The 25825-nt window shown below is 41.4% G+C and overlaps 1 protein-coding gene across 1 annotated transcript in view; it reads left to right on the top strand.

Moving 5' to 3' along the window:
* The window catches only part of grin2ab (glutamate receptor, ionotropic, N-methyl D-aspartate 2A, b), a gene marked incomplete at both ends in the record, with an annotated part of 87033 nt that overhangs the window by 21189 nt on the left and 40019 nt on the right, over positions 1-25825 (top strand). The gene's annotated exons all lie outside the window — the stretch shown is intronic.

Here is a 25825-nt window from a genome sequence, read left to right as displayed (position 1 = left end):
TTTTTGGGGGGATACACAGTGTTTGTGGTTTGGAGATTAGGGGGTTGGAATCCCTTCTCTCAAACACCTAAATGTCGATAAAGCTTTTCAACCTACACTTTTTTAAGATTTACCTGGCACGTTAGCAATTAGCTCGGACACTTATTTCATTGACAAACTTGGTATTTACAAAGTCACATGACCTGAAATGCAGCTCACAGTTCAACATCACCCACAAGGCTACAGCATGAAAAATGACAAGCTCCTTAAATCACACAACATATATATGTTGTATATATATTTTATGAAGTGCCCATTTTAGATATATTGTGTATACTGTGTCCTCAGCTGGTGGGAATGTGAATGTAATGATGATGTTATGTAAAAACACAGCTTTTGATGAATGTTACATTTTTCTTCCCGTGAGTTACTTTTAGCTCTTTGAAATGAATGTCTAGTGGATATTTCGAGGTTGTTTGAGCCAAGAACGGATGTGGTTCACTCACGTCATGTATAGAAACTGTCCGAGGATGTTGTAGTCAGCATGTTGTAGATTAGAAAATGACACACTCGGAGGTTTTGGAAGCTTGTTTGTGCTATCACTGCTGCTCGGTTTGGTTATTTTTTTATTTAAGTACAGAGTAGAAACACAGCCAACCCACTGGATTGATGGCTGGTATCACTCGAAGCTGTTTTATGTAAATTAGCCTTAACTAAAGGTTACATCGTGCACATTTAAAAGTACAGTATTCATAAGGTCAGTCGAAGTCTTTGCATAGAACATGCAGCATTCTCTGGCACATCTTTTTTTTTATTTCAACAGATGATCAAGCATTGTTTAAATATGTAATAATGCATTTTCCTGCTTGGTCTAAAACTGGGCTATGCAAAGCCCCAAAAAAATCCTCAGCTGTAGCTGTATCGCGTCTAATGCTATGTGGGATGCCAGAAAAATAGACTTCCAGTTTTGAAAGAAAAAAGAGAAGATTTCCTTTAAGATTGATTTTTTGTTTTATTTTGGTGTGATGCTTAGTGCAAAGTTGGGGATGTACATCTCTTCCTCAGTTGAAATCTCTCTCTGGTATTGACTCTGAAGACCTCGCTAACTGACAGACAGACAGACTGAAGAAGCTTTGATAAAAACACAACGGCTTCTTTAGCTTTTAAATCTCTCAGGGCACGGCAGCCAAAACACAGGAACCAATAACTGCAGCAATACGGCAGCCTTTTTGAAGTAGTAGTTGATGCAGTGTGTGTGTGCATGTGTGTGAGAAAAGGCCAACAAAAGAGACGAAAGTAAGCGAGGCAGTGGGAGTTGAATTGAAGGTTTGGGGAGTGACGTTGCAACATGAAGGTCACCGGCTTGAACCTCCCGTTGGGAATATAATGATAGGGGGAATAAATAAATTGTGTTTTTCCCGTCTTCAATCGCTGCCATTAATGTGCCGTTAAACAAGGAACTCAACCCCCTACCGCTCGAATTGAACTGCTCAGTGGCCGAAAGTACAAGAGTGCGGTCACTCTCGGCAGCTCCTAGGTAACTAACCGGCCCCCTGCAACGGTTCCTCAGGCTTGTCCTGTAAATAATAAAACTCTTCCTGATGCCTGGTTTAAATTAAGGGCAACAGCAGCCCACTGGCAGGCAAGTACAGCGGCTCAGTGAGTCAGCAAATCACTGGGAAAGCACTGTCGATAGAATGGTGTTTCCTCTCAAGTTCTGATGTGTGTGGTCGTTGTCGTTCTTATTTATCTGCACCAGAAGGACATAGTTCAGATATGTGGGGGGGGAAAGGTGTGAGAGGATATTGATGTTTTTCCTCCTCTGTATCGCCTGGATCCATATTTGAATCATTCCTTTGTGTTTTTACAGTTCCTGCAGCTAAAGATTGAAATTGAAAATTGAATGAATTGCTTTGTCTATAATTGCTACAAAAGGTTGAAAACTGCTCATGGCAGATAATAAGTGGGAAACTTCAGGAAACTCTTGTTTTTTTTATTATACGCAACTTTTATTGAGAGAAGGTGGTCTTAAACTCTCTCAATCTATTAATGTTTTCATGAAATTGGCACATAGCCACACAATTTCCAAGATCCTAAACATTCAAAATGTTTTTTTTGTCCGACCAACGCTCCAAAACACAAATATAGTAAATGTATAATGAAATTAAACAGATGAACCCAGCAAAGAAATGACTGAAGGGATTCTTTGATTATCAAATCTGTGGCAATTATTTATATGCTGATTGACTAATTGACTCATCAATGACTGGTTTCACTGTCACGATGCTGTGCTGTGTACTGTTCCCACCTTCCCCGGTGACAGAGCCAAACAAAACCATCATGGAGGTGATGAGGACCCTCTGTGAGATTGACACATCTCATCACACGGCCCCTGCTCTGGTACTGCTCTCGGCTTTATTCGCTCCTCTCAGTGATTTCAGAAGACGGTACACATGTGAACGGCAATGGTATGAATAGATGCTGTGCGTCTGTACCTGCTGTACCTGCTGTCAGTGGTGTCGCGGTAATCTGGAGGATCGAAAAGAAATGCCAGTGGGCTGGTAACAATTCAGCCTGATTACTGTCGGCGAACAAACAGCACATCCAAACCAACAACTGGATGTGCCAGAATTTTCTTCAATGAAACAAAGATAAAACAGAAGTAATTGTTTTTGGTACCAAGGACGAACAATTGAAAATTACCGCTCAGCTTCAGTCACTGATGTTAAAACCCACAAACCAAGCCAGAAATCTAGGTGTAGTTATGGATTCAGATCTCAACCTGAACAGCCATATCAAGACAATTACAAAATCAGCCTACTATCACCTGAAGAATATATCAAGGATTAGAGGATTTATGTCTCAACAGGATTTGGAAAAACTTGTCCACGCATTTATCTTAAGCAGACTGGACTACTGTAACGGTGTGTTTACAGGTCTCTGTAAAAAGTCCGTCAGAAAGCTGCAGCTGATTCAGAACGCTGCAGCTCGAGTCCTCACTAAGACCAGGAGGGTGGATCACATCACTCCAGTTCTGAGGTCTTTGCACTGGCTTCCTGTCCAACAAAGAATTGACTTTAAAATCCTGCTGTTGGTTTACAAAGCACTGAATGGTTTAGGGCCAAAATACATCTCTGATCTGCTGCTACCTTATGAACCATCCCGACCCCTCAGGTCGTCTGGGACCGGTCTACTTTCTGTTCCCAGAGTCAGAACTAAACATGGAGAAGCAGCGTTCAGTTTTTCTGCTCCACATATCTGGAACAAAGTCCCAGAAAGCTGCAGGTCTGCTGAGACCCTCAGCTCATTTAAATCAAGATTGAAGACTTTTCTGTTTGCTGCTGCCTTTAATTGAACCACATTCAATTCATATATTAATCAATTTCCTGCATTTCTGCATTTTACTACTGCATTTTATTTCTTACACTGTTTTTTAATTGTTTTTAAATCTCCTTTTCTTTTGCCTTGTGTTTTGATGCTTTTAATGGTTTTATGTGAAGCACTTTGAATTACCTTGTTGTTGAGATGTGCTATACAAATAAACTTGCCTTGCCTTGCCTTGAGCAGGCTGAGCCTCGTGCTCTCTTGTCTCCACATACACACACGTTTGTTCGGTTAATGTCGCAATCACGTCGATAGTATAGGAGTGGGAAAATGAGCTGCTCGAACCCCTGTTACCTTGGTTATCCTGGCTCTGTAGCAGTCTACACATGATGTTTTAGATGGAGAGCAAAAAACAGAAAGAAGACGATGGTGCCAAGAAAATACAGAAAAAGAACTTCGGCAGGCAGGCAGGCAAGTGCTCTAAAATAATGGATGTATGTGGAGGTGGGCAGTGCAAGTGTGAAATACTTGGTGTTAAAGCAGCATTAAGCTGCCAAGATGCAAACTTAACTGTCATGATTTGTCACATTTCATGTAAAGGCTTTCTCCACTTGTCATTTTTATCAATAGCTGTCCGCAGAGCCATCACGCTATCACATAAACAAGAGCTGGCATTGCAGGCATCCCTGAAACCTGTAATAAATAAGATTGTGGAGAGCAGTAACTCACTGCAACTACTCCTCAGCTTTTAAAAATGACAGTATTTATTTGTCAAGATTGTTCATGAGTTTACACGCGGTGTGATTTCTGAGGTCAGTTCAAAATTGTTTTTCCCCAGGTACTAGAATATTTTCAACTGCTTTTCAGTTGAGAATAAATGTGTTAATTTCAAGCGAGGTCGAACACGGGCTGCTGTTGTTTAGTTTCCGATTAACAGGCCTTGCTTTGGGATCCACTTCTTAACCATCTAATCATTTCTCCACCTTACTGCATCCACCAACATCAGTGGTTTCAGAATATCGTACAAAAAAAGAGCAACATCTCTCTGTATATGTAATGAATGTAAACTCTGTGTCGGAAGAGCCTTCAGGCCCGGAGGACGCTTTAGCGGTTCCCTGCTTTTACAGGCTCTCACCATCACCACTTTATGTGATCATTTATGTCCTGGGCTGCAAGTAAGTCCCACTCATCCGCCGCCTGCTGTACAACAAACTGCCGACACCATGAAGTAGACCTCAGACCCCCACATAAACAGCTTTCCCAGATGTTTAACATGAACAGTCTTGGGGGGGGAAACAAGAGCAGCTCGGTGTGCAAATGTCCTCAGAATACTTTACAAGTACTAACACACATCCGCGTGAATAGTAACTTTGTTTATTGTGTGTGTGATTTCAAATGAAACATCGATCTACTCGCCAGGGATGAACCTTGCCATTCATTTTGTTTTGGCATTCCAGTGTTTGTTATTGCCGACACTTCTACTTGTACCTCAGCCAGTATCGGCAATGTCCAAAATACATTCCACCCCAGTGGGACCAGCCCGAACAAATCGAAGAATCATCCATTTGTGTTTTATTCTCCTAAATGAAAACAAAAGGATCGATGTCACAACAGGTCCAACCTCTCCCCCTGTCTCCCTCCCTCTCTTTCAATCTTCCCCGGTCTCTGCCTCCTCCTGGCCCGCTATAATGCATGTCAGCAGTCAGGAATAATCGACGGGAAGTCGGATGGTGTGCTGTGAGACGGGAGACACATTTAGGGAACACAGACCTGACGTGGAGAGAGGGCGTGTGGAAGCCCAGGAGAAGAACGGGGTTAGTTTGGAATGTTGTACTTCCATTAAAGAGGGAATAAGAAATGTTATTGGCGTTACCTCACCCCCCCAATATGCGCTCACTCATTCCCCGCCAACCGTGTTCATCTCGTCTTCTGACTCATACTTCTTGGTGCACTGGGGATGGAGGGTGGGGGTTGGGGGGTCACAGTGCGTAGCGTAAGAACACGAACATGCTGAAATGGAAGGTTGTGAATTAAACATGCGTGTTCTTTCTGCTTTGGTGGGATGCTACCCTTGGTGTCTGTGGAATTTGCATCTGTGTGTCCCGGTCTGGGACGTCCCATATCAGTAGGGGCCATTTTCCCAGGTTCTCTGCTGAGACGCTTTAATATTTAACACCTGCTCCCTTCACCTGCTGTCGCTTGCAGGATATACAGTGCACTGCTACGTCACTCGGAGTTCTTCCCCACTTTCACCTCTAATTTCGTCTCCTCCGGCCCCGTGTCTCTGTCCTGTTTCCATCTTTCTCCCTCTCCCCCACATCTCCACCGCCACCCCATCCCTCTCTCCTGTCTTCTCGTGTCTTCTCCCGCTCTTGCATCCACGGGTGTTCTACGGTAGCTCGGCTTGTGAGAGGAACTGTCGGCTATGTTGGAAGGCTTTGGGAGATCTTTGCTAGCCTTGAACCCGTGTGACGCAAGATTAGATGATGGGTTTGTGTGTCTGTGTGCGAGAGAAAGAGGGCGGAAGGGAAGGAGGAAGTCGCTGGGTTAATATGGTTACTATGGTGACTAAACCAGACTACAGCATTTAGTACCGTTGTGCCTGCTGCTGAGGTTCTCTGGCTGCGTTTGCACTACAGGTATTAATGCACAGTTCCATAGCTTAGCTTTACACCACACTCAACACAGCCGACTTAAATCCATTGAGAGATGGTGTCCTTGTGACTTCTTAAGCAACTCCAACTTGGGGCTGATCAATGTATCAATATTAACTCATTGTTGGGATGTGAGATATTGTCTTTAGATATCGTAATATCGCATAACTGACTTTTTTTCCAAGCAGCATTACAGTAAAGTAATGTAATTATCTCAACTTACCAGACTGTTGTAGCTGTTCTATTATAATAATTAATTCATTAATAATGTACATCCACATTACAGATGATTATTTATCAAAAATATAATGTGTAAATAGTTTGTGAATGCACTAATAGTCAATATCGTCACAATATCAATGTTGAGGTATTTGGTCAAAAATACTTTGATATTTGATTTTCTCCCTCCACACTAAGATGACTCATTTTAAAATGCTGTTTATTTTGTCAACAGTTTTTTTAGTTACTCTTAGTCCTGTGTCAAATTTCCCTGTGAGTTTGAATGATTTTTAGTCAACCTCATCCTGTTTTTTTAAATGTTAGTTGACTCAAACTTTTCGGAACTATTTTATTATAGTTTTAGTCAATGAAAACTTTTGACATTTTTGTATTTTAGTCAGTAGATTATATTGAACATTGCAGTCAATCTAGTCCAGCCCAAATATCACATTGTTTCTTTCTCCCGCGCCCTGTTGCTTGCATTGACAGACAGCAGAACTGCTGCATTGAAACAATGTCTCCATATTTTCTCAACGAAAAAGAGAGATTTTGATTAAGTTTTATTTTTCAACTACATTTAATCTTGTCTTTTTTTCATCAACAATATTGCATGTTGATATCACAGTTAGTGTTTAATGACGTTGGTGCCATCTCGTCATCATATCGTCTTTGTCATGGAAAAAAAGGTTGTTGACAAACACACTTAATCATAGTTTTCATGAATGAAATGATTACTGAGGGTGTGAAAGTGACTCCACACTCGTGGTTTTTTCCACACGACAATAACAATAACGTAACAATTCTTCTTCGTCATATTACGGTCAACAAACCACAAAAATGTGCCAAAGGACTACGCAGCACATGACCAGGGGCAGTATTGTTTTACACAAGCTCCATTTTCTCTGTCCTCAAAGGTCAGCATAGTGTTGAAAGAGGCCAAAATGTAAAGCAACAGATTTGTTTTCAAACGTAGTCGACTTCGTGTGGACTTACTCACCGGTTAGTCGGAGAGCCTCTGTTGAGGAGGGTAAAATATGCTGAAAATAAATATAAAAACTCACCCATAGTGTGGGTCATATGGTGATTACCCTCGAAACAGCCTGCATTATACTGTGTACGTGAATATCACATAGACTTGGTGAGCAGACATTGACTTAACCTAAATGCACAATGAAATCTCCATCTGCAGTGGAAGCAAACATCTGGCAAGTTAGCTCTCAGCTCATCAAAGAGCATCATTTATGTAATGTTATACATCGTCCCAAAACAAATTAATAAAATTAAATGAAAGAGACAAATAAATATGTAGACACCGCCAATGAATCCATATACAGCATTGTACTGTGTCAAACATCAACATGAATGAATAAATGGATCAAAGTGTATTTCATTTTACAGTATTTGTTATTGTCTGTGCCTGTCAGAAATTAAACTTGACGCTAATGCAATTCTGATGGTGAGATCTTTAGCTAAAAATATCTCATGTGTATATAAAGATGAGTTGCATCGATAAATACGAATACATTTTAAAAAAGGGACTGAAAAGGAATCTTAAAATATCTGATTTACATCCAATTTTATTTCCATAATATACAGTATATCCAATCTGTTCCACATGTGAGCTAGAAATGGGGTTACTTTTAACCAGGAAGTGTAAATGAAGCCTTCGTGGATGTCACGCAAATGAAAACTCTGAAAACTCACAGAAACACACAAGTTTTAGGATGTTAAATACTAGATTGATAATGCGATCTACAGAAGAGAAATATGTATCTTTGGATTTTGGGTGAACTGTCCCTTTAATTCTTCATCAGTTATGACTTTGGCTGTAACACTTGGCACTGTGTGGTGGTTACCATTCACAAGGGAAACTCCGAGTCATGTTGTCTTGTCTTGGAGTTGTTTTCGTCTTTGGAAGGCAATTTAAATATTCGCTGAAATTTTGGCGATGAGACATCACGCCTCATCATCCCCTTTTTTAACTTGCTTTTAATCTTTGGACGGTGATGTTCACTCTACTTTTGGCTTGGAGACAGTAAAGTGCACTTTACTCGTATCTTTTAATTTGCTGCAATCGTCTTTGCTGTAATCTCTGAAGTGGTTTTCATTGTCATAGTACAACAGCTATTACAGACATGTTGATGATAACAGAGAAGAACATCTTTTTTTTTTTTTTTTTAAAGAAGAAGAGACGTGTCTACATCCTCCTCAAGCCTACGATAGGAAATCCAGTTTTTTCTTTTCTGAGACAATCGTAGCTGTAGACAGAATGCACAAAGTGCTTCACATTATACTTCAATGCTGCTGAACGGATCACTGTCTTGGAGGATGAGCGAGCAATGCTTCGACTTAAAAAAAAGAAAGAAAAAAAGGCTTCTCTCTGCAAAATCCCACCACCCAGCTCTCACTCTGCACATACCCTGTAGCACATTGTTGCTTTAAGGGAAAACAATTTGCATCTAATAGTGTGAACAAGGGCCAACGCAATCCAACAGAGCTGTTACCACTGTGGTGCCTATTGTAGCACCAGACACATCACAGTTTACCTGCACAAAGAGCCTGTCCTGTCTCTGTGCCTATGTAGCAGTTTATTGGATGCAAAATTATCAACACCAGGCCAATTTGGAAAATGATTGTATTTACCTGGCCGTCAGTGTAAGCTGGCCCTCATGTCCAACTGTAGAGATCATGTTTGTCTGGCTCACATGCAAACACGATTGGTTATGCATGCTTTGCAACCAAACAATGGTTGCTATTTGTGCGTTGTGGGCTATCGTGTGTCAGCGGTTTGTAGCAATTTGAACAACATTAAATTACCAATTACAATGTTGGCCATACACAACTAATGTTAGGCTATCCATGCACAGCATTACAGCACTTAGTGGTCACCTGCTTTGAAGCAGGGCCACACCAGTATTTAATATGGTGAAATTCCAACAGTCCAACATTTTAGTTAACAAGCTTTGTTGCACCGTCTACTTGTATTGAATCGTCTCTGTCGAAATATAAACTGAAGTGGATTGGTTTTAAGTTTCAAGTCTTTTGGACAAAATGCTTGGAGACGGTAAACGGCCCGGGAAAGCTCAGAGAGCTATTGTGACTGACTAGAGTTAGTATATTCTCAGCTGGGTACAAATTGGCAGCAAGCCCAACAAGCCCTGCGAGTATAGTCGCTACTTCACGAACTTCTAGAACATGTTTCGTAAAGACTTCTTTTCAGGCCCTTCTGGTTCTTGTTTCTATTGGGTTGTTTTAAGCCACCCATTGTGACACAAAACCACTCTCCCCATGCACTGCTGTTGGATTCACAATCCAAAAACAAAAACAGCCTACGGTGAAACTCTCAGCATCCTAGTGAGTTGGTTTTCTGTTGACGACTGGAGCCAAAATCAGTCGGTCACAGCTGATGTCCTACAGCTCAGTCTTCACGGTCCTGGCTAGCGGTGCTGCCGCCCAATCACAACAGCCTACGCCTCTGCTTCATTCCATCAGTGGTGATGCTGGCTCAAACAAGTCCGCTTTGACACTGACAGCCAGTGGCGTTCATGGGGGCAGGAATGGGTTGCCCTTTTTCCTCTTGGGTGCAAATTGCCCTTTTCAACCTGGCAATCAATACTATGCAGGCCCTGCCCTGGCCCTTTCATAGGGCATGCCCTTCTCTGGCTCAGCAGCGTTAGAGTTAGGGCTTTTTTATATATTTCTTTTGCCCATTCCCCTGAAAACTGCCTGTGCATAACACTGACAACATGTAATCAAATGTGAAATAATCCACAGAGTCATCCTTGTGTGCCTGTAGTGGGAAGCCATTTTGGCTGTCAGAAATGCCGACGTCAACTCGAGTGCCCTTCGTTCATCAGAGTTTCCGGGCGGGAATCAAATGTTATCTCAAACACACTTCCCCCGCAGTTCTTTCACCATCCACTGAAGTCAAAGTGTGTCTCCGGATTTGAACTGCTCTGCTGCATCTGGCCACAGTGATAACAGGCAAAAAGACACGTCACCTCTTCAACTTGTATATGCAGCTGAAAATCAGCAAAATGTTAAAGAGTGCAGCTCGAGCACATCTTCAGCATAGGTATGCTAAGTGTTGTGACTTTTATTTATTTGTTTGAACCTGCGCATCACTGTTAAATTAGAGTGAACATAAATCAGAGACAGACCAAAGCCCAAGAACGAAGCAGAATACTGAATACTGCTTTTGGATTATCAATGCAGTGACACTTATGGGAGGAACCAGAGGATTATTCATTTTGTTGACATACACCCATCCTGACAGTTAGAGGCCTTGACTGGGAAGCAAGAGTGCCTGGAAGAGATGTCCAGATTTAAAATGAGATTTTATCAGATTCATGATGAGATGAGTCACCTTGATGTAACAGACACCAAATTAAATACAACTTCACTGAAGTAAAACTCATTTCACACATCGAGACAGTTATTAACACTTGAGGCCATGTCGAACTTTTTTGTCTGGCTTACTGTCCGAGTGTGTTTTGTCAAAACATTTTAATTGGAAGGCAAAGCAACAAATGTCTCGACAGTGTAATGGCAGTTGTGCAAAAGTCTGTTGATGCGTCTCCGCGTTCTGTTTAACTGCCGGTGTTGGCAGCCAGACTCACTTATTGTTGTTTGCTTGTTGGGAACGGCTGCTGGAGATGTCAATCGCTCCTCGGCAGAGCTGCTGCAGCTGTTCGGCACACATCATGGCCGGTGTTGGTGCGTCGTGTTGTCTGTCTGTGCCGTGCGATACAGCAGCAGGATGTCGCTATCGGCCAACAGGTCCCTCTGTCTCTCGCACAATGAGAAAATGACCTTCGCTGGACCTGCTGTCTTTGCACCTGCGTTTGCGAGAAAGTGCGCGAGTACGCGCGAGTGTTCAGGAATCACTCAACAATCTAGCTCAGTCAAGCTCAAACACTGCACACTTCGGTAGTGGTCCTACACAAACCAGCCTTCTATGTTATTATATCTTTCTTCATTTTGCTTCTCCTCCCCTGCATCACTCTCTTTTATCCTTTTATTTTTCAGTCATCCTCCATGTCTTTTCTTCACTCCCTCCTCTTCTCGTCACCTCTTGCCAACCTATCCCCTTTCCTTTTTTCTTGTCATCCCCCCTGTTCTCCTCCTTCTCTCACGCCCCAGTTGGGGAGCACAATGAGATGGCAATGGCAATGTGAGGGAGTGCATTGGTAAGTTTGCATGTGTGCGTTTCAGACCAGCTGATAACTCCTATCAGCTATATGGTTTAGGTTAGACATATTCCCAGAAGAACATGCATGCATTTAAATCCTATTTTGCGATAGAAAAATTGTATAGCTGGCAAACAAAAGTCCCCTTTGACTTGAATGAATGAAATTTATTTATAGAGCGCTTTTCACAGACATGACATCACAAAGTGCTTACGTAACAGCAGCAATTTAAAAACATCGACTTCACTGGTTTAAATTGAAATCTATTTGTGGATTTGCTCTGTATAATCTTTTTTTCCCCAGAGACTATTCTCAGCTTTCACCTGTACATTTCCCTTTCTGCCAAGTACAGTGACATACATTTTAGACTCTCAAGGAAAAACTCAAGTCAAACATTGAGAGGCACAGCTGATGTCATGTTAATAAAACAGGCATGATCTCCAGACAATAAACAGACAATAAACCCCGGCAGTAAACCCGGCGCAAAGTATATTGCATGCTCATTATTGAGACTGCAATACAATATCGCCAGTGCTGAACTGTCTGGTCTCCCGTCTTTCATCACATATTAATCTGTTACTGGCACAGAGGAGCACACTGTATTCCGGCTATGCTGTAGCACTTGGTCTTCCATTTCTGAGTCAATTGTCCCTTTTAGACTATTAACACATGAGTAGAGAAGCCTGGACTCCTAGGAGGGAAAGGTGTGATACAGGGTCAAATACTTAATGGACTGCTGGAAAAGATCAGGAGAGATTTCTGACTTAATTTCCGAGTAAAAACCCAAGGGCTTCAACAAGTTCTCAGGCCTCAAAATATGTTGTTGGATGATCTGCTGCCTCTCTGTTAAGTTAACTGCTTAGTTACGGCTAGGGATGACGGCAAATTAATTCTTCTTTAAGTAGCATTAATTGAGTCCACGTTTGGGCATTAGAGCAAGCTGTAAACACAAGCCTGCCATTTGATCACCTAATAAAGTTGCTATCGCAAATGTGTTCGCAAACAGCTGCCTATTTTAACACCCAGCAGGCACAGAACTACATCAGCATTCATTTTGATTCATGTTTGTTGCAATCCGACAAATATAAATCCAATATTTACTCTCCTTTTATCTCTGTTTTGATCTCTCGTGGGAAACATCTGGCTCTTGAGCTTGCTAGGTCTTCGGCTGTGCTCCGGACCGATACGTGCGTTATCTCTCGGTGGGTTTAGCAGAACGTTTTTTTTTTGTTGCTGAAAACAGCTGCCGGCTTCAGCTGGAAATGAGGTTGATGAGAGCAGTGAGAGTTGCGGAGCGTAGAACCAAAACAAGAAGCTAAAACTTGCTGAAACATTCTCTCGTGCAGAAGGAACGTGCAGAGTGAGGGGTAGTTCTCTGTGGGTTTGTCATTTGACTCATTGTTATAAAAATATTGATCAGTGCAGCATTACGGTATGGTTAAAGGTATTCTAAATCACTTGGTTAAAAAGATTGCTTAAAGGAAATCAATGTTCACTGTTGACCTTTTAAGTAAAAGGAAAAAAACCACAATGATCACGTAATAAATGTCATGTGTTCTGAATGTAACCTAAGTAAATACAGAAGTATTATCAGCTAAATGTACAGTATCAAAAAGTGAAAGTACTAATTATGCAACCTTCTCCTGTTAGTGTTACACAGTATATATTATAATCTTGGATTATTAAAACTCATTTACGTGTGCACGTCATTTTAATGTTGTAGCTGTTGTAGGTTTTACATACAGCTTCTTTAATCTGTAATATTGTCATATTTAATTATATTTCGTGAGAAAATAATACAGTGTATTTTATATTGCAGGATATTTTTGTATATTACATTACATTCATTTACCGGACATCACAATCACCATGGGGTGACCAAACGTTTTGGATTTTGGGCCATATGCAGGAAAATGTATGTGCCGGTCGTCACAGGACAAACAATAGTAAATGCTTCGTTTTCAGCCAGTTGCAAAAGTTACATGAAGCTGTGTTTCTAAACCAGCAAACCTTATGTGCCATAGAACATTTAAATTGTATTAAAATAATGACGCTAAAAGTTTAACGTTTGGCACGTATTACAAAAAGTAAGTCTGCTTCTCATTAATTCAATTTAAATGATTTAAATACTTTTAAACTAAAAATATAAAAGCCAAATAATGGTGATTGTTATAAATACGCTCAATCAATATTCTATTTTTTTTCTAGCCCCTGTTGGCCCGTTACTGTAGTCTGGCCACTCGAGACAGTTGGGGAGCAATTTGGGGTTCAGTGTCTCGCTCAAAGATACTTTAACGTAGGCGGGGCAGGGAATCGAACCAACCCTGCGATCTGTTGCTCTACCGCCTTATACAGCTGTGACATATAAATGTGTAATGTCACCTGTAAAGTTAGATATGTATGAACAGTATGATGTTTGCCTCTAAAGAGCAGTAGCATACTGTCGCAGAAAAAGGAAAAACATCTGTGAATACTTTAGCACTGAACATGAACACAGTCTGTTTTAAGCTGTTAAAACAAATAACCAGCGCTGTTTTCAGGACTGGACGGTCTCGTGGGTCCTGTTTCCACGCTGATAAATGCCCTTCTTCCTCAGACTGGCACCAATGTTTGCTGTACCAATGGCCCCTACATTTTTATTTCACTGGAAGATTCTGCTGTCCTGAGCCGCTTTGAGCTCTTTCTCTCTAATAGAGACTGTCTCCTAGATCAAATCTACAACCTGCCTCTTGACATTATCCCCACAACCCTCCTTAAGGGGTTTCTTGATATTGTCGGTCCAGGTGTCAGCTCCACTGTAAATAGCTCCACGGCCACCGGGGCTGTTTCACCCTGCTTCGTGCACGCAATGATCCTGCCTCTTGTCGAAATTATACAATTTTCCCATTATTGCTGTTTTTGTACTATGTGTCTCAACTGTTCTGTCTGAACATAAATGGAAATCTGTCTAGTTTTCAGGAGTTGGCTCATTTGAGACAAGCTCTTTTTGACTCGGTTCTGTCTGTGCTGTTCTTTTCCTCATAGCCTTCAAGGCTGCTTTCAACATGGTAAATAATGCCAGTATAATTGACTGTCTGGAGCATAGGCTTGGTGTAAACAGCGCTGTCCTGGCGTAGCTCATGTCATAACTTGAGGAGAAGAACCATTTCGGCCATTTTTCATCTGCAGTGTCTAGGATCTCTCATGGAGTCCCCCAGGGTTCAATTCCAAATTAATTTCTCTTCTGCCTTAGTTTCTGCCAAAACTCAAAAATATAGAGCCCTAAAGCTGAGATCTGTAACTTTCCACATGTTGTCATCGTCTCCAGTGTCAAGATGGAATTGAAATGATGTTTAAACTACAACAAAGACGGTTGAATTGTGATGGATGATGCTGTGGAAGGCTTTTATTTAATCAGCCAATGAACCAGCAAAATACACCAGCTCTTCATACTCAATTTAACAGCAGAGTCGGGAGATAATGTCCGACGAAGGTAATTAAAGCCAAACTTCAGTAATCCCAGTGGGGAGATTTGTCCTTTGCATTTGACCTGAATGTTGAAGAGGAGCCGGCAGCTACTGAACAGCGGCCAACTCCAAACAGAAAGACCTTCCTCCTGTGAGGAGACAAAGATCCCCTGTGCTGTGTATGGTAAATACTGCACAGACCATATTTAATGACAATACATTTATTTACAAATTGTATGGATGACTACTTTATATTTAAACAAATGTTGATAGCTGTTGTTTAAGCTTATTCTTATTAGCTGCTAGATCTAATTAGATTTCCACATCTACTAATATTGACATTGATCCCCTTCAGGCATGTTTTACAACTTGCATATGAATACTCTTGTTTGAGTAATTAGAGAGATTAGAGTCTGAAATTGGTTTCCCACAAAAGAAGTTAAATCAGGGTTCGTACGGTCATGGGAAACCTGGAAAAGCCATGAAATTTTAAAATGGTTATTTCCAGGCCTGGAAAAGTCATGGAAAAAAATAAAATCCCAAAGGTTTTGGAAAAGTCATGGAAATTTGTCATATTCATATATTCAATTTTATGACCATGAAACATGAGGCCCAGATACTGATGAGGTGGAAGTTAATATGAAGCCATACGGTAACGGTTCAATGAAAACTTTGCACTACAAAAGGGAAAGCAATATGTGCACTAGCTGGATGCTGCTACCTACTAAAGCTCTTATTGATGTGTCCGTGTTATGAATGCCTGTCAACCAGAGTATATTTATAAATGTTTATTCTTTTAATCAAACTATTGTCTCTCATTCGTTTGTGTCATTTAAGGGAGACTGTATGTTTTGGAATTCTCATTGTTAGTTTAAATACTACATTTTCTCACTTTTTCATGTATACACCGAGATTTCACATGTTTGGTCATGGAAATTTGGTTTAAAGTCATGGAAAAGTCATGGAAATCCATTGGTCAGAATGTGTATGAACCCTGTTAAAGATTCTTAGTAGATGTCTTCTCCTTCTCCCTCATTGAAAAATCGATGCATATGCAAATGTTGTTCGTTTTTCATTGTCAGTGTATGTGCACTGGAGGCTTCAAGTTTCCACATCACACTTCTGTTTGTCGCACATCTTCCAAGTTGTGATGTTACACAATCCGCAATGCTCGTACGAACACATCTTGAGCTCAAGTTCACGGTGAGCACAGAGAAACTTTCCCTCTTCAGGAGATGAATGTGACGACAGCCTTCTAGTGTCAAACTTTGCACATACATCATTCTGCACATTGAAGGTCAGACATCCAAGTGAGGTAATTATACGCAGAACACATTTTTTTAAGTGGAGGGGGACTTTCATTTTCACTTTATTGATCCTCTTGAGGACATCTGTCCTCTGCATTTGACCCATCAAACCTTTTTAAGAGCGGTTAGGATCTTAAGCGCAACATCTGCACTCCCGTCGTTAGTTATTCACATTGCATTTCATACATTTCCCCGCAGGATTAGTGTAAATCCTTGCGCATTTGGAACGGTCTGTCCTCTATATATCTAAATATTCTGTTATATTGGGATCAACCCTTTCATCTGCTCATTTAAAGAAAATAGCGTTTTTGCTCTGTTTAATGTGTAGATGTTGAAATGAATGTGTGCTTGTTATTACACATGTGTGCATGTGTTCTCAGCAACAGCAGAAAACCAGCATTGCTGATTGCATACCACTCACACATCAGAATAAAGAATTGAATAGTCTTAACATCAGACCAACCCTTTGACATATGGAGCATCTATTATTCCTAAGCTGATATGATGATTACTATGATGACAGTGACAATGATAACGATGACAATCATGCGTATGATGATGGAGTTCCTGTGAAGACCAGGGAGCCCGTGTGTATTATTTTAATCTCTGATGTGATGTCATCACAGCAGCATGGAGGTTGTTTTCTGTAATTCGATTTTTTTTATTCAAAAATATTTTATGTATCTCTATGCAATATTCATATTATATGGAAACACACTAATTAACAGTAAACACAGGTGCGGAAAAATATCATCAACATTAATAATGTAAACATCTGCTGTACAATTAATGTGTCTCGTCTCTGAAAAACAACCCGGCTGTTCACTGCAGTGTTTGTCTGCATTGCCTGATTCACATCCAAAATGTTACTAATAATGTAGAATTCATTTTATTTCCGTGTTATTGTTTGAATATATTCTCTGTGATTCGGTTCAATAAACATTTGTTTTTGTGTTAACATATGCGCAGTATCGCAGATGAAAAACATCATTCCCCAAAGCATCAGTGTTGGGTAATGCTGCTCATCCCGAGTAAGTTTAAGGCGGTGATTTGGGGAAATAAATAAAGGCAAACCATTAACACAAATATATGATAAACAAGTAACCGAATAGTAATTCATAGTACCTTCTGTCCTTTATTCTAACAGCGTCATTTTAGAGTTAACACAGAGGCGCACGGTCATAGGATGCAGTTTTGATTGCTAGCCACATGACCGTTAGCATAAAAACATTGGCTATTTCTATATAGTTGTTCTTAATGCCTGTCATCGGTGCCACCAATCATGCAGGTTCACCAGAACCTCGACCAGCCCGCCGCGGACCGTCCCAGAACACTACCACATTTGTCCACAGGGACCGCCAAAATCAACACAAAATGAAAGTTCCTTGTAGTAACCTTAACATGAACAACTCTTTCCCAAATCCCAAAACTAAAGTGGTAAAAATCTAATTTGTGGTGTCATCAGGTATAAAGTGTGGAACTGCTCCATTGTCAATATCTTTGGGAAAATGTTATGGATGACACTGAGGGCTCCCAGGGGAATGTTCTGGGTATTAAGGGTACATTTCCTGCTTCACAACTGAGAACACTACAGTAGAAAAAAGCTCAAGACAACAAACGTCCAGTGGTCCCACAAAATCAGTCGCCCAATCATTGTCGATGGAGCAGCTCTAGACTTTACACCTGATGACATTATCTGGTTTCAGGCTTTGAAAAAAAGAGCAGCTTTAGTTTACAAATATGAATTGAACTTTCCTCTGCGATGAAAACAACATATTGGAATTCTTAATTTAGATTGTGTTTCCCTGTAATGTACCTTGTGGAGTTTTTGACCACTAGTTAAGCTTTGGAGCGGTTTATTTATGAGTGGTTGTGTTCATATCGTGTACGCACACAAGGATGCACATGGCGGCAGTTTGACACACATTCATGCCACTTTATTCACGCTACGCTGTTTAGCAGCAGTTGGTGGCGGCAACGTGCAAAAAAACATAGCAATGCAATGAAGAAGAAGACGGCTAGCAGGCGAACACGAATAACAACAATGGCCGATTTCAAATTTGCTTGGTGAATGTTTTATGAGGAAGGAAATGCACTCAACATGTTTGTTAGTCCTCAAAGACACAACGGTTGCTTTGGTGAGGAACACCGAATGGAAACATAACTTTTCTTATACCGCCAAGCCTGTGAAAAAGGTTTATCTCTGTTTAAGTGCTGGCTTTATGTTGTGAAAGACTGAAACATTTGTTGGCTGTGGGCTCAGGCTTCAATAAGTCAGGTAAAAGTTCTGTAATTCTTGATACTTCTGCAGAGCTACTGTTGATACACTAACTCACTGCAATTGGCACGTGAACAAAGGGATGCATTCTCCAGAGCACATAGGTACACGACTACCTCCTAACCTTTCAATTGATAAGCCAATTACTGCAACAGGCATTCAACTACCAATCAATCATAGTTAGGGACGTGTTTGAGAAAGTTGCAGGACTTGAGGGACCAGCTGCTATCGCCGCTTCGCTGTCTGACATCAATCATCTCTCCAGTGCAAACAATACCGAGGAAGTATGGGATTATTATGAGCATACATAATATTGCCGAAAGTAGTTGCACAGATTAGCTGTTATGCCACTCTACGTAAAATAGACATCTACAATAAGTCATTACACTTGCATACATGCATATAGTGTTTCTCACCCCCATCTACCGTACAGACAGGCAGCCAGGCCATATGTGCTAAGAGCGTAGGCACATGCCTCGAGGCATCCACTATCCATGTGCTTCACATGTTCTACCGGGGGAGAGGCGCAGAGGGGAGGAAGGCATAACAGTAATAGAAATAATAGAGAGGCAAGTGCAGATATAAGATGAGATAGACAAACGGAGGCAAATTGATAGATTTGCTGACATAGCATTTCATGCAGCGGTGATGTTCACTTACATGCCACGGAGAGCCGGGTTCTGTGCGTGCAGCGTTTCCATTCAACCAAACAACAGAGCACTTTCTCAATATGTACTCCTCGTCCCCTATGACATTTTATTTAGTCTGCAGCTTACAGTGCAGAGAGAGTTGAAATGGCAAGTCATTGATCTTGCTCGATATTGAGCTTAGAGCCCATCTCAAAGTATCCTGGTGCTTGTTTATTTGAAGTTCGTCCTCTCCCGGATCATTTACAGACACCTCTTCCCAACAAAGTAGGTAGTTTTGCATTTGGGGATTTTATAGTCACCCCACAGCGGCTGAGATCACTGATTAGCTACCTTCAAGCTGAGAGTGTGCGGCTAATTAGCGAAATCACTTGATGCATTCATTAGATCCTCTATCCGGAGCAGTAAGCACATCTTCTTTTCATTTCAAATAATTGGACATCACAAATAATTACGTGACACACAGAGCTGTGAGAGTGGGGCTCAGTTTTCAGACACTGCCTCTTCAGTTGTGTATACTTCAATAAATTAGTCTTATCCATATTGTCTTGCTGGAATTTGATATTCAGTAATTGTGACAGTGAGTGCATATTAATGGGGGGGCTGGCGCCCACTCTTGGAGCCAGGTTGGGGAGTGGAGCTCGTAATCAAGCTGTACTCCTGGCACCTGTTGTTCAAATAACCCCCATAGCCGGTCAGAGCACAGCCTGAAGAAGCAACAGGAGGCCTCTGTCTTGTGGCCTCACCACCTGGGATATTGGACAGAGGCACGAAGAGCAACACTGGATGTCTTGTAGGTGGAGATACAAGAGTATTGGTCTATTGTTATACCGAAGTGAAAGTTGTGTTTTCTCATCTGGCATTAAGTCAATCCTGTTCAAGACAGATCAAGGATTTCTGTTGTCCCCTCTGCCCTCTTGACTTCTATGAGAAGAGAATTGGAGATGTGGTGTGAAAAATATCCAGCTTGGGGACATCATTGTGTCTGTGCTGCAAAGCGCAGATGGTGCTGTCCCTCTGGCTTCATCAGCCTGTGACCTATGATGTGCAGTTGAGCTTTGTACTGCCGAGCACCAAGCGGCTGGGGAAAAAGGGTCAGCACCTTCAAATCTGAGGTTGTGGTTCTTTCACTGAACAAGGTGGCTCGCTGTGTTTAGATAAGAGGGGAGCAGCTGCATCAGGTGCAGGGATCAGACTACCTTGGGGCGGGGTGGGGGGGGGGGCACATTCACGTATGAGGGCCAGGTGATTGACAGGTTCCAGTAACAATGGAGCTACACCAGAGAGTATGGTGGTAAAGAAGCAGCAAATCCATGAACGCCTCAGTCCTCGCTGGTGTTCATGATGAGTTGGAGGTTGGGTCCAAAAGAATGAAACCGTGTACATTCTATAGAAATGCGGGTTCTCCCGAGGTTTGCTGGTCTTGTTCTTTGCGAGATCAGCCAACATGGTTTTTTGTCTCCAGTCGGTATGCGCCCGTCGTTGGCGTCTACTTGGAGGAGACCCTGAGTCAGATGAAAGAAAGTTCGGTGATTATATTTTTACAACTGGCCTGAAAAACCCACGAGATACCTAAAAAGATACTGGAGGAAGTTATCCGGGAAAAGTCTCTCTTGTTCGTCATGTTCCCACAAATATAGCTGCAGCCCTGAATAGAACCAGCAGCGATAGAAAAATAAATGTATGTTATCAGTTTAAAGCAGTAATTGTTGTATGTGCAAATAAGCAATAAGCTTCCCGAACTACCCAAACTAGAGCTAAAATGGTTTGTTAATTAACTGATTATTGGTCATTGTAAATTTTATATCTCCTGATTTTAGACATTTAAATATCACTTTGAGCTTTCTTAAGTTGTGTAGATCATATGATTAATTGTTTAACCAAATGAATGAAGGGAATATAAAAAGGAACAACCAGGAAACATCCAGAGTTCGACTGGAATAAGACTTCAGATGAGAGTGTGGAAGACAGTCAAGGTAGGCGGTGGGATTTATTTTCTACTTTTATCCAGATGAAGTTGAGTGAGTATGCATGTTATTTTTCATGAGATTTTCCCAGCCAGTCAATAATTCACACCGGCAACCTTTGAGTCATAGTCCCACTTCTCTGACCTCCATACAGCGCTCTGACTCACTTCACATCATATTTAATATCCAAATCAGGAAAATGTGCTACAGAAAATGACGAAATCTATAAAAGCTTCTTTTTTTTTTGACAAATGCTTTCAAAAGCAACCGTACTGTTAATCCCTTATGATATAAAAAAAAGAATATTGTGAAATAAAATTATACTTTGAGTCATAGTACATCACGAGTCCTCCTATTTTTACAGGATGCTTAACATTCCTTGTTGAATCAAGTATTGTTGGAGCCATATTTTTAGTTTTGATTACAAATCATCATTTCTCATTTTTGCTAATATATTTGTGTGATTCCTTTAATTTGTGAACGAAGGTTACATTTTGCATTCTGTAGAATTACTTTTCTTTCGGAACTTCCGTGACCTTTGACCTCACGTTAAATTGATAATGTTTTGCTGTTAACTTTGTCGAAAGAGAAAATAAATAAATCAAACGACGGCAAAGGAATCAATGTCTGCAAGAGTCATTATTTAGACGGTTTAATGTGTGAGTCAGAAACAGAGCCCCGTAACGTGGCTCAGTACAGAGGAAGAGGAATCACGAACGGGCCACCACAAGTATGTTTGATATTCTCCTTTTTCATCCCCTGCTGTCGTGAATGTGCAACTGAAGCGCAATTCTCCATTTGAGCTGCTGCCATTGAACTGTTAAATATTTTGTGCAAAGCCTCAATAAGAAAGTATGAAGAGCAAAGTTATGATGAGACGAAGAGACAGAAACAGACCGGTGAAAGGATAGATGGAGCAAAGGACAGAGGGGTTTTTTTGTGTTTCTGTGGTGATGCCCACTTTGGCAAGTCAAACTCCCTTCACTGCTCTGCTCTGCTCTGCTCTGCTCTGCGTGGGTTGTTTCTGTATAAATAACACTCAGAGCAGATCTGAGAGAGAGAAAGAGAAAGAGAGAGGATGAGGCAGGCAATAACAGCAGAGAGAGAGATGGTGAGGGAGGGAGGGGGGGGCGCATGGGAGAAGATGGATAGAGAAAGAGAAGGATGGAGGAACACAGTTGATCAGAGTTGCATTCGATGTTCAAGAGGAAGAGTGAGCGAAGAGAAAATGAGTGGGGGGGGGGGGCTTGTGGAATAATTGAACCATATATGGTAACAGTTAAGTATGAGGTGATTTGAGAGGATGGGAGAGAGAACGAACAAGTGCGAGAGAGAATTGGATGTGAAGATGTCCAGTATGAACCCTGTGTGTGTGTGTGTGTGTGTGTGTGTGTGTGTGTGTGTGTGTGTGTGTGTGTGTGTGTGTGTGTGTGTGTGTGTGTGTGTGTGTGTGTGTGTGTGTGTGTGTGTGTGTGTGTGTGTGTGTGTGCGGTGTCATGAGATGGGCCGTCTTAGGCGGTACTTGTATGACACCATCAGCGTTAGTCATGGGAAAGATGATGAATCGTGTAAAGATACCGCAGCAGCTCGTCACTGCCAAACAGCAGATCCCAGATCATTTTGCTTACATGCACAGCAGCGAATTCTAACAGACTTTTTGTCACTTGAACCTCAACATATTGAATGCACATATTTACAGTGAGACACGCACTTCACCCTCACTGTGTTCAAATAGCAGGGTGTAATAGGGCTTGGCATCAAGCTAACATGGCCCTTTGAGCAAGTAGCTGACATGTTTTATTGGCTCACTTGTCCAAAATGAATAAAATCAACAGGGATTTGGACAATGATTAAAATTTGTTAATGTAAAAAACACACAATTAATATGCTCTCCTCAAAGCCACTCCATTGACAGGAATTTTACCGACTAATCATTGTAAAACAAACAACACAAACCTGTCTTGGTTAGTCTTTTCACCGCTCCAACAATCATCAACTCTGGTTTGTTTCTACAGAAGCAGTGCATCAGTAGTGTTGATAATGTATTATCAGCTGTTTAGAGCTAGTCTTGTAGTGAAGTTAAACAGGTTGTAATTCCCTCTCCAACATTGATTTCATTTTGTCGTGAAAACATCTCGCTCAAACAACTGTAGCCTCAATTTTCTCACCAAAAACTGAATCTTACAAGATTACATTTAAACACATCCTGATAACTCAATGTAACATCCTTTAACGTTAGCTGTTAGCTGTTAGCTGTTAGCTCACAATGCAGCTCTTACCTTTTGACATTACTCTCTAGGAGGCATTTCCAGCTTCTTCCACAACAGGCCAGTTATCCACCCAAAAGCTGCCAAGCAACAACATCGTCCTCTGGGTAGATTACAGGAAAGCCGTTTGGCTTGATCAATTAAATGGCTTACACTATAGTGGCTAAGCCTAGATTTAAAGCAAAGCACAAGACAGGATAGTAATTAAGGTCTCTAGAGTAACGCAGAGAAAGTGTCTAGTGAAATAAGCACAGTCCAAACTTTCCTTCCTCAGCTTTACGTGGTATTGTTCACTGTGCAAGGATATTCAATTATTAATGCAAGAATCTATTACATTTCTCCATAAAACTGACATTGTTACCAGCAGCGATACCTACGCTGGTATTGTCTGCATGCAGAATCTGTAATAGAGATTACTCTCGCTATGGACATAACAGTTTACGATACATTAATGTGCCTTTTCCCCACGTATATATTCAACACGAACATCTGGAATGTATGATTTAGTCTGACAAGTGCGTGATAAGTTGCCATTAACAGTGTGTATTGTAATAACTTGAATTGTCTGTGCCTTAAAACTTGAAAATTCCCCATCAGCTTCATGTTGATCCGCCATCATGTTTTTTTTTCTTTGCATGTAATTTCCTGGAAGGTGGGTCCGTTGAATGTGAACAGCTGACTTTTCTCACTCACACTGGGTGGATGTTATTTATTCAGTTTTGGACAAAAGAGGTTCGTAATTACTGCACTTGCGAGTGGGTAATCTGGAACATTTAAATTCTAACAGACCTAATTGATGAATTGTAAACCACATTTGTTGATATAAACTTGCTTGGAGGACAGAATTAATCATAACTATGTGAACATTATTAATTGCACCCTGGCAATGTGTGATTGTGTGTTCGTAGCAAATGAGCAATATGGACCAAAATGGCCCACCTCACTGCAGCAGTTTAATGATGGCCAGAGGTGTTGCTGGGCTCGCTGATGGTGATGCATCCTCAAACATTGTTCTCCAGACCAGCACTAATCCGCTGTTATTGGTCCGAGGCTAGCTAGCAGAAGATTTGGCCTACATCACTGCAGCCAGTTAATGATGGCCAGCGGGGCTACAGGCCTGACACATCCTAAAAGATTGCATTACAGATCAGCACACTGCAGATGCTTACATCACATGTCTAACTAGCTTCATATAGATTATCTCCACGCCTGATTAGTTTTACCGCTGCAGTTTCTGAAATTAGTAATCAGTTGAATATTCTATTGTTTCACTTCTTTACAAATGTGTCGTGTCTGTTGGGAAATTCATTCTTGACCTTTGGGAAGTGTATGTGTTACAAAGTAATCTTAGAAAAGTCCATTTTCTTGCTTTGGTGGCGCGAATGTTTTTTTCAGAATGGAAAATAACATAATAAATATGGACCAACCAACTCAAATGTCATCTGATAATAGAAATCCAGATCAACGTGACACCACTACAATCTCAATAATAGCTTTCCTGTGTGTCAGCCAGCAGATTGCTATTATATATGTGCCGGAGGCGGTAAGATTGTTGACCTCAACGACAAGCATCGCCTCTGTCAGGTGTAAAGTGTCTCTTCTCCGGTTGCAGTGTTGAATTCTCTGGGTTTTCTTTGTGGTAGTCCAGAGATGATCTGGACATTTCACATCGCGGCTCTGAGCAGAGATTCTTCATCCCGTATGAATGATTTTGTGAACTCACGCACAGAGTTAGACTAATCCATTTTGAATCGTGTTGTTGTTTGAGCAGCGGGGCTCGGTTCTTCTGCAGGGGCAAATTCAGTGCTAGTACAAGTAAATGCGTGCCTAGCGCCAATACTGGCAGATTGGTGCTACGCAGGGCTAATGCAGGTGCCAAGTGGAGTGTTAAGTGCTAGCCGTGTGATGCGGGCCTATGGCTCCTGTTGCTGTAATGAGAGCGGCTCGTTCTCAGGCTCGCCTGGCTGCTGCTAATTGCCTTAATTGAGAGAGTGACCTACATCTGAGAGAGGCTTAGGTGGATCAGCAGAACAGCTGGCAAACCTGAATGAGGAAGGGGATGGAGGGGGGATTGAAAAAAAAGGATTGGATGTAACGAATGAGGGAGAAATCAGAAGAGACAGAAGTGGAAAGAAAAGCGTGGCTAATCCGATTCTGCAAAGATTGTTGAAATACACTTTTTAAGGCATTACAACTCTTAATACTGTTCAAACTTTTTTTTATTTTTCCGCCCACATGCTTGGTTGGATTTTGACTGGTTCCGTCAAAGCCAGACTGAACCAGTAAATGATAGCGAAGGGGGGAGAGTAGAAAATGCAGCGGATAAAAAGGAGTGAGGAAAGGGACAGGAGGAGAAGGCTGGCGGTGACATCATGCTTTGAGTGCACAGGTCGGCCCTCAGGCCAGCGCTGAATACACTCCTAACAGTCTTGTGTACTTCCCTTAGACTGAATTATTCAACACACTCCTGATGGAGAGACTGACTGTGACTGTCTCTAAATGTCTGGGTGCTGCGGTACATGTGTGCATGTACATGCATGCATGAATG

Source organism: Melanostigma gelatinosum (genome assembly GCF_949748355.1).
Source record: "Melanostigma gelatinosum genome assembly, chromosome: 11".
NCBI classification, from domain to species: Eukaryota; Metazoa; Chordata; class Actinopteri; order Perciformes; family Zoarcidae; genus Melanostigma; species Melanostigma gelatinosum.
This window is presented reverse-complemented; position numbering and strand designations above follow the sequence as displayed.